The sequence below is a fragment of the Canis lupus genome, chromosome X (assembly GCF_003254725.2).
Source record: "Canis lupus dingo isolate Sandy chromosome X, ASM325472v2, whole genome shotgun sequence".
Taxonomy (NCBI): Eukaryota; Metazoa; Chordata; class Mammalia; order Carnivora; family Canidae; genus Canis; species Canis lupus.
In genome coordinates this window covers 23,621,438-23,631,644 of record NC_064281.1, presented here as the reverse complement: position 1 = coordinate 23,631,644, position 10,207 = coordinate 23,621,438, and the positions used below count along the sequence as shown (strand labels likewise).

General features: G+C 38.4%; 1 pseudogene; it reads left to right on the top strand.

Annotated features, from left to right (window-relative positions):
- Positions 1 to 384: 384 nt before the first annotated feature.
- Positions 385 to 760, top strand: LOC112655332 (thioredoxin-like protein 4A; annotated as a pseudogene).
- Positions 761 to 10,207: the final 9,447 nt, after the last annotated feature.

The following is a 10,207-nucleotide window of genomic DNA, read 5'->3' as shown; positions in this document are numbered from 1 at the left end:
TTAGAATGGCTATTATCAAAAAGTCAAGAGACAGCAAGCGTTGGTGAGGACGTAGACAAAGGGAGCCCTGTGCATTATTGGTGGAGATGTAAATTGGTGCAGCTGCTGTGGAAAATAGTATGAAGGCTCCTCGAAAATTCAAAAATTGAAAATCTACCATACAATCCAGCTATTCCACACCTGGGCATATACATAAAGGATATAGAATCATTATCTTGAAGTGAGGTCTATACTCACATGTTTGTTGCTGCATTATCCACAATAGCTAAGATGTACACAACCTAAATGTCCACTGGTGGATAAATGGATAAAGAAAGTGTGGTACATATATACAATGAAATATTACTCAGCCATAAAAAAGAAGGAAATCCTGCCTTTTGCAACATGCTCCCGCACCTGCACAACAGCTGGTCAGTGGATCAGGCCATACTTTCAGAGGAGGACCTCATGGTGGTCATCTGCTTTGGACACGACTGGGACCCCATGTGTATGAAGATGGATGAGGTGCTGTACAGCATGGCCGAGAATGAACAAGCACATCATGATTGACCTGGATACTGGTAACAACAACAAGATCAACTGGGCCACGGAAGACAAACAGGAAATGATAAACGCCATCGAGACTGTGTACTGGGGCACCTGGAAAAGTCATGGTCTGGTCGTGTCTCCAAAGGACTACTTCACGAAGTACAATACTGAGCTCAGCCCAATTTCCATGCACAGAAGTGGTGCAAAATCGTTTTCATGTGGAAATGTTTGAAACTATTTAAAGCCTTAGAGAAAGTATTTGGCACTTGATGGGATGAGCACTGAGTGTTATACTATATGTTGGCAAATTGAATTTAAATTTAAAAAAAAAGAAAAAAAAGAAAAAGAAAGCATTTGGAAGAGATCAAGTCTCAAGGACATGGAGGGTCTTTGCAGTAAGGGTTGCATGGCATCAACTCTCTGCCTGCCTGGCCATTGTATTTCTATATTAGCAAATGTCTGTAAATATCTAGCTGACATAAATAAAATACGCAGGGATGGAGAAAAAAAGATAGACATTCATGGCTTATACTAAGTGAAATAATTCAGATGGAGAATACTATATATTCTTACTTCTATGTGGAAACTAGAAAACCCCACTCCTAGAAATAGAGATTAGAATGCTGGTTTCCAGAGGCTGGAGGAGTTGTGGGAAGGGGATATGTTGGACAAAGAGTACAAACTTTCATCTATGAGATGAGTAAGTTCTGGGAAATTTAATGTACAGCATGGTGACTATAATTAACAATACTATATTACATACTTGAAGGTTTTTAAGAGAGTAAATCTTAAATGTTGTGACAACAATAACAAAAACATTATTATGTGAGGGCATAGAGGTGTTAGCTTACCTTATTGTAGTGATTATTTTGCAATATATGTGTATCAGATCATCATGTTATAAACCTTAAACAAATGTCAATAATATCTCAGTGAAGCTGAGGAAATTCTTTAATTAATGAAACTATTTCAAAAGATTTACAAAAAACAAGTTTTCACTTAAATTTAACATTAATGGCTGAAATATGGCCCTAGAAATAGTTATTGACTAAGAGAATATCTCTTCAGGTTTCTCTTCATTTTAAATTTAATACTTTTCTTTGAACATTGTGCATTAGGCTCATTCACATTAAAAAAAATAGACATGGTGTTAAAAATCCAAGCCAATAAGATATGAAATTAAAGGCAAATTAATTCAAGAGAAAAATTTAAAAATGTATTTGTTGTTGCATTTTAAGGTTTTGTATTATAAATTGTTTTGATTTGTATCATCAGAGATTTCTAGAAATAACTGTTTCAAACACCAGACTCCAGATGGATGGATTTAAGCTGTTGCCTTCTAAAGATAGAAAACTTTCTGTTAAATCAAATTTATGATGTCAAAATTATAGAACTAAGTCAATGATTTGTTCAAAAATACTTATGAATAGTCACTAATACTTTTAATATTCCTGTCAATAGACAGTAACAATTTTAATTCTTGAAATCCATTTACATTGATTTTGTGATTATTGGCCATATTCTCCAGATTTTGAATTTACTTTCTATCTCTAATATTGTCTTCTTCTGGTCATAGGTTGAGTTAGTGATTAAAGAAAAGAAAATCTATTCCCTCAGTCTGACTTTGGCCCTGTTAGATTGTCATTCTCTCTGACATGGCAAAGAAAGCTCAGCTGACAGTTTTTATGACAAGAACAGCATTCTCTCATATGTATTCTAGTACCCTACTTCAAAGCAAACTTTCATTTCAACAGTCTCAGTAGAATAACACATTTGTCTTTTATTTGTCTCAATACTGAGTCAAGGAAGCTTTCTATACCAGCAGTTTTCCCAAAGAAGGGGAAAAAATTCAACATTAAAAACAACCACCTACACAGTCCTCTAAACACGGCTTTCTGAGTTAAAGTATAAAAGATTTGCAATGAGAGAAAATCACATAGAATGTCTATTTCTGTGTAGAGACAAGGAACTAAAGAGGAAACCCAAAATAGGAGGGATGGAAGCAGAGCTGCCAGTGACTCAGTAGGGGACCTTTCGTAAATCACTTAACCTGGTCTCAGCGCCTTTCAAACTAATCCAGACCTGTCCTCACCTCCCAACCCCTTAATCCCTTCGTCCCATTTCTATTTCTTCCCTTGCTTCCTTTGGGCCCCTGCTACTTCCCTCCCCCTTCTCTCCCTGTGACTAAACAGATTTCTTTTCTTAATACCTTTCCTGGGTAGATTTTTTTCTTCCCTCCTCATTTTGCTCTATATGCCTGGAATGATTCTAGTGAGTCAGAGGTATCCTTTTAGAATCACAGTTTCCATAAAGCCTTCCTGTAACAAGCTGTAATGCTGCTCACCCTTTTAATTTTAGTAATTATTAAAGCCAGCAGAAACTTTTTTTTTTACTTTTTTACTTCAAAAGTTTCATCCCACAGTTTATCAAGACTTATCGAACTTGCTAATAAACGGCATTGGTAAAATTTCACCCAGCAAGAGAAGCAATGTTTCTTCAGAGCATTTAGATCTTGCAGTCTCTGCTCTCTGCTTCCTTTTTCCTAACCTGGGTCATGTGCACAGAAATAGATTTTGGGAAATGACCCTTTTGCCCTAGACCTAGATGGAAGAGTTTTTGCATCTTGGATGAAGAAGTGGACGGTAATAATTTAAGGTTAGTGATTGTACTGCGACCAGATTAAGAGTGCTCCTGTAACCCCATAGTTTATGTTGTTCCCTACTAATACTGTGGGATTTATGAAAAGTTTAAAATTAGGTCTAACTATATCTATACTGCAGCATGCTTATAGAAGTGCATTATACATTTTAGAAATGCAGATTATGTGTACGTAACATAAATATATACATGAAATTGTGATGAAAATTAATTAATATTATTCTTAAGTGCTATATTTATAGACATCTCATTGAATTAACTGAGAAGTAACAAAACCCTAGAGAGACTGCCCCCTCTGGGATTTTGTCTTGGGCTGAAAATTGTTAGAGGAGGTCGCTGAGAAGATGTGACCCCTGGCTGAGCTGTGACCTAGACCTGGGCCATCAGAGGCTCCCTGCCCCCTCCCCTGTCCTTGAGATGTATCTTCTGCCCACAGTTCCCACAGTTGGAACCACATTCAAGGACACAGCCTTGAGAGAGCAATGTGTTGTTGAGCGCACCTGGATGTGACTGAACCCAGTTAAGGCCTCTCTGTAAACTTAAGATTCAGGTGGGTGGGTGCATAGATCTATTTGTCTGGTGGCGCCCAAGACAAGCCTCAGGGTTCAATTCCCTTGTTTAGTAAATCCACTGCCGACCAATCTGGAAGGGTCTGCTGCTTTCTTCAGTTTCTCCTCGCCTTCTGTGTACAGAGACCAATTTATAAACCAGCAACACTGATACAGCAGAATGGAAACCCAAACACTTCTGGTGTCAGTTTTGGTTTCATTGTATTTCTTGGTATCCTTTTTCCACAATAAACACCAAGGAGAAAGGTGGGAAGGCAATTTACAACTTTCTCTCTGGAAATTAGATAGTGTTGCATATTTTCTTCTACAGATAGGGAACATCCGATGGGTGCGTGGTTTAAGAACTGCGCCGGGACCAGTAAGTCTGCTACTTTCTTGGTCCTGAAGCCAATAAAGGGAATTCCAGTTAAGCAGAGAATCCAATGACTAGTTTCATTTTTCATTTCTGTCAATTTCCAAGGTGTTTTAACTTTCTGCAAAGGTGATTTTGAAATTTCCAACTGTAATGTGTAGGGACTTTCTTTTGTTTTTGTTCCTTAACTGGTGTTTTTGCACCGTTTTAAATTTGTAAACCTTTATAGTTTTTGAAACGCAGGTTTTAAATCTCATATATATTCTGAAGTCCTCTGCATAATGCCCCATTCTATTTTTTCCTAGCAAAGATTTACCCATTTCACTACTTAAATGGACTCTATGATGGCTTGAATTGTTCTCTTTCTTTTCTTTCTCCTAGTTTGTGGAATTAGAGCTATTTTTAGATGACTGTTCACTTAAAAAAATTCTACTACATCAGTTCTTACAAGCATTTAAAATGTTTGGAAGATAGAGGAAAAAAATAAATGTTTTTATATTCTTAGGGGATTTTCCAGGGAAAAATGTTAGCAATGCTGACCTTTTGTATCAAGTTTTACCCACACAAATGGGCTCTTTACTGTCAACTTTGATTTTTAAGAGGACCTAAAAATGTTATCTAGAGTAAAAATTAATTCAAATGATTCAAGATGACATATCACTTGCATTTCAGATCATACATATTTCCCCCAAATCCCTGGATATAACACAAAAAACAAGCACAGAAAGAGTCTTGAGGAGTGGAAAGAAAAAGATGGACTGCTTAAGGAGCTTGGGACTTCGGGAATGGCATGCTGGTGAGTTCTCTGGGTTCCTTATTACCTCTCATGTATCTGGATGGGGCTCTCTAGAAACCTCTGATAGAGAACCACCAATAGCCACGGACAAAGAAAATTTAAAAAAAGATTCTTTTCCCTAGCCAAAGGACTAGGAAGAGAGTAGCTTAACAATAAAAAAGTAAGTAAAACAAAATATTTTGGCAATACTCGCACTACTCCCACCAAACATCAATGGAGAAAACATCTCTCACCTCCAGTATTTCAATGGGGCTGAGTGGGGATTTGATCTTCCATACCACTGCATTGCCCCATGGAAGGAACCTGGGCAGGGGCTTAACCTTCTGAATGGGGAGCTTATTTTCCATTTCCCGCCTGGTATAAGGTGGCAGCACTCTCACACCCTTGCTGAGTGATGCCAGCAGGGTGTTCAGGGCAGTTGATCTTCCAACCCCCACCCAAAGCAATGAGCGGGTGCTCTGATTCCCCTGCAGAGATAGTCTTAACAATACGGCAGAACCAGGTTCTTGTCTCACCGAGTCAAAGAATGAATCTTGCAGACAACAGAGAGTGAATATAGCAATAGGAGTTTATTAAGCAGAGATACAGAGAAAGCTCTCAGAAGTGACAGGGGTCCCGACAGGATTGCGCCTGGGGGCTTTTATTTTTTATTTTAAAAAAGATTTAATTTATTTATGGGGGGGGCAGCGACAGAAGCAGGCTCCATGCAGGGAGCCTGACGTGGGTCTCGATTCCGGGTCTCCAGGATCCCGCCCTGGGCCGAAGGCCGTGCTAAACCGCTGAGCCACCTGTGGCAGTCTTTCTTTGAGAACTGACTGGGGAGCTTGCAGCCTTGAGAGTCTTGTGCTGTCTTGGTGTGAGTGAGGACTTTTGATAAAACCCTTAATGACTTACTTCTTTGTGGTCTGGTGAGTTTCTATGATTGCTTGGTAAACATCAAAGGGAGATATTCCCTAACATTTTGGATCTAGGGAGCCAGATTTATTTATTTTTTCTCTGTTTTCCCTGCCTTATCTCTGTTTTCTTGGGATGGGTAGGAGCCTGACTCTGGGTCTTTCAGTGTCCTTGGGATTTATGGGAGCCCACAGATTTATGGGAGCCTGACTCTGGGCCTTTCCCTTACTTTTCCCTGCCTAGCCCCATCTGCCCCCAACTTGTTCCTACATCATTAAGCTGAGCGGGGACCCAACTTCCATTCCCCACCTGGCAGTAGTGAGTGGCGCTCTGTTTCCCAGCTACAGTGGTGTCAGTGGGATCCAGCTGCAGGCTGCCTCTTCACTCCCACTCCATGTCAGTGAAGCCGAACAAAATGGTAAGAGGTGGGGCCAGGTGGCATTTGGCTTTCTGTCATCTGCTTTTCTAGTGTCAAAGGAATCCAGCATCCAAGTTTCTGCCCTGATTCTGTAGCAACAAAGTGGCGTAAGTCACCTTCTCCCCTTACTGGTGGTAGCTGGGCCCCACAGGAAGCTGAGCTTTCATGTACATTCACAGGTTATGAGGCAGTGTGAGTTGGCGCCCCACTTTCACCAAGAGAGTTATCAGCAGGGCCAAGGAAAGAGCTAAACCAGCACCCCACTTGTCTGCAGTGAGGCAGTGTGTGTTGCTGCCCCTCTTGCCAGGATGGTTGGTTGGGACCCAGTGAGAAGTAAAACATTCACAGCTAACTGCCCTCACAGTGAGCTAGAACAGGGGACTGCTTGCTAAAAACAGGAGTGCCCAGAGTCTCACAACATCAGATGTAAAATGTCCAGGATAAAATAGAAAATCACTTATCACATGAAGAACCAGAAAAATCACAGCATGATTGGGGGCAAAAAAAAAAAAAGACAATCAATTGATAACACCAAGATGAATCAGATCGTGGCATTATCTGACGAAGATTTTGTAGTTCTTTATTTTGTATGCATGAGTACACTTAAGCTCTACTCTTTTAGCTAATTTCAAGCATATAGTATTTTTAAAACTTAAATTGAATTAGCCAACATATAGCACATCATTAGTTTCGGATATAGTGTTCAATGGTTTAGCAGTTGCATGTAACACCCAGTGCTCATCACATCACCTGCCCTCCTTAATGCCTGTCACCCAGTTACCCCATCCCCCACCTCCCTCCCCTCCAGCAACCCTCTGTTTGTTTCCTAGAGTTAAGAGACTCTCATGGTTTCTCTCCCTGAAGTATGGTATTATTAACTATAGTTACTGTGTTGTACATTAAATCCCCAGAACTTATTCATCTTACAACTGAAAGTTTGCACCCTTTGACCAACATCTCTCCATTCTCCCCCAAACCCCAGCCCCTGCAACCACCTTCTACTGTCTGGTTCTATGAGTTCAACTTTTTTAGATATCATATATAAGTGAGATCATACAGTATTTGTTTTTCTGTGTCTGACTTATTTCACTTCCAACAAAGATTTTAAATGAGCCATCATATAAATGTGTAAAGAAGCACTTTTAAATTCTTTTAAAAACAAAGGAAAAAATAGAAAATCTCAATGAAGAAATAGAATTTATTGAAAAGAACTAAATTAAAATAATAGAACTGAAAAATACAATAACTAAAACTAAAAACTCAATGGATGAGCTCATTAGTAGAGTGGAGATTACAGAAGCCAGAATTAGTTAATTTAGGGACAGATTATCATAATTTACTGAATCAAAATATAGAGTTACCATATCACCCAGCAATTTCACTCCTAGGTATATACCCAAGAGAAATGAAAACTTATGTTTAAACAAAGACTTGTAAAATAATATTTCTAGTAGTATTATTCATAGTGGCCCAAACCTGAAAACCATACAAATGTTCATCAACAGGTGAATGGATGAACAAAATGGTATATTCATACAATGGAATATTATTCAGGCATAAAAACAACTGGAGTGCTGGTATATGCTACAACGTGGCTGAACATCAAAAACATTCTGCTCAGTTAAAGAAGCCATATAAAAAAAGCCACAAATTCTATCATCCAGTTTATATGAAATATCCAGAATAGGCAAATCTATATATAGAGAAGGAGATGAGTAGTTTTCAGAGGCGATAGGCGGAGAGGATGGGGGACAACTGCTAATGGGTACAGGATTTCTTTTGAGAGTGATGAAAATGTTTGAAATTGAGGTGATGATTGTACAACTCTGTAAATATACTGTCATTGAGTTGTATGCTTTAAATAGGTGAAATTCATGGTACCATAAATTATGTCTCAAGATGCTAAAATAAAAGTAAATCTAACATTAATGTATTAGGCTAGGTTAGACCATTTTGAATACTTGTATGCCTTTTATGCATCTATAAAACAGTTATTTAAAACAGCAAGAGGCATCCCAATTCAATTCCACTTGAATCATGTCTTTTTTTGAGCAACTGGGCCAGGCACCATGTTGGGCATGCTCTGAGGCATACAGAAATAAATAAGAAGCGTGTCTTAACTTCAGAGAGCTTAAATGGGGAAAGAAACATATATAAATGTTTATAATCTAAGATGGTCATTTTTACATAATTTGGTTCATTTATTCAGATATAGCACTAATACATAAAAATATACCAGTTAATGACAAATTTAGGAACCTTCCATGAATAAACCATACATATGGTTTCATGTTGAGCCCCCTAGCATTGAAAGGAATAGGAAAATTGGAGTTTGGTTCAAATCAACTTTCATTCTTCTTGATCCAGTCAGATACTTATTATTGATACTTAATGACCCCTCCTTCAGGCAATTGTTTGTGAAATCAACCTGGTCAACACTCCTATATGAACTTGGAAACAATCACTATTTCTAGCTGTAACTCTTGACTAGGCTAATAATCCTTTGAATTAATTGACTAGCTTGCAAATGTGGAAGGATCTGCTTGATGTGTCTGGCCAATTTTCTGTGAGTTGTGTTGGCTCATTTAAGATTCTGTGAAGAATATAATGATTGACAGATAAGCTTCCCTAAAGCAGCATTTATTTTGGAGATATATTACCTTTTACTAGTGAACTTGGCACTTCAACCTAATGTAAACTGATTGGAATTAACAATCACACAGCAAGCTACTAATATCCACATTGAGAGGGGGTATTTGTCCAATCAAATGCAGTTAATAATTTCTTGATAAATCACAAAATTGAAACCACCTTTCTGTAATCTGAGGTGGAAGAAAATGAAATGGACTCAGGACATTGTTAACATTTAGATAAAGGTTTAGCAGTGCATATTTATCCAAACTTTTCACTCTTACTCCTTTCTACCCAACCTTGGAAGGCGATTTGTGAATGAGCCCATTTCTTGCAGGCTACAAAACTAATAGATGAACAGTAGCTATCCAGAGACACTGATAGTGTTCTCTGCCCTAGAGTCAGTCTGCCTGGGATTCAAATCCCTCTTCTACCACTTAATAGCTCCTTGACTTGGGCAAGTCTCTAGCTCTTTTGGAGACTTAGTTTCCTCATTCATGGGAATAGAAATGGGACTTACTATGTGAGATATTTGGGAGTTTTGAGTGAGATAATAATGTAAAGTATTTAGCATGTTGTCTGACACTTAGAAGAATTCTACAGATGTTCATGATTATTAGTATTAATCATGATATCATTCACAGAATGAAAGTTGGACAAATAGTTGGGATGTCCACCACTGCAAGGATGAGAGTATGGACCACAGACATCATGTTGGAAACTAGGATTTTAAAGGCATTTGGAATCAGGTACATAGAATAGGTCACCAGGAAAGTTAAAGATATCAAGAGGCTAATAGTACTCTATTTTCGGAGGTACAGTCTTACAGATACCTACAAAGATATGGAACCTACTTAAAGGTCCTTTACAGCTAGGCAATCAGAGAGCAGTTGAGTTTGTTCCATTTATTTCAACTTAATAAACCACACATTGTGGCTTAAAATAACCATTTTATTTGCTCACTGTTTTATGACTAAGGAATTCAGGAAGGGCTTGATCAATATGTTGTCTCTAATCCACATGGTTACATGGTTTCCCTGGGGGAGTCTGTATGAGGATGAGTTTGTCATTCAAACTTAGAGCCTTGGGGCTCCTTATCTCTTACTGTTTCCACATGGATCTCATTCACCATGGCCTTTCATTTTGGCTTGGGCTTCTTGAAGACATGGCAGGCTCAGGGTAGTTGGATGGACTCTTTATATGGCAGCTGACTTGCCCTAGGATCAGGTTCTAAGAGACAGGAAATGGACTTTGCCAGTTTTTTAAAAAAACTTTAAAAGAAGTTATTATTTTAATTCGTTAGTCCACATATAGTGCTATATTAATTTTAGGTGTGCAATATAATGATTTGACAGTTCCAT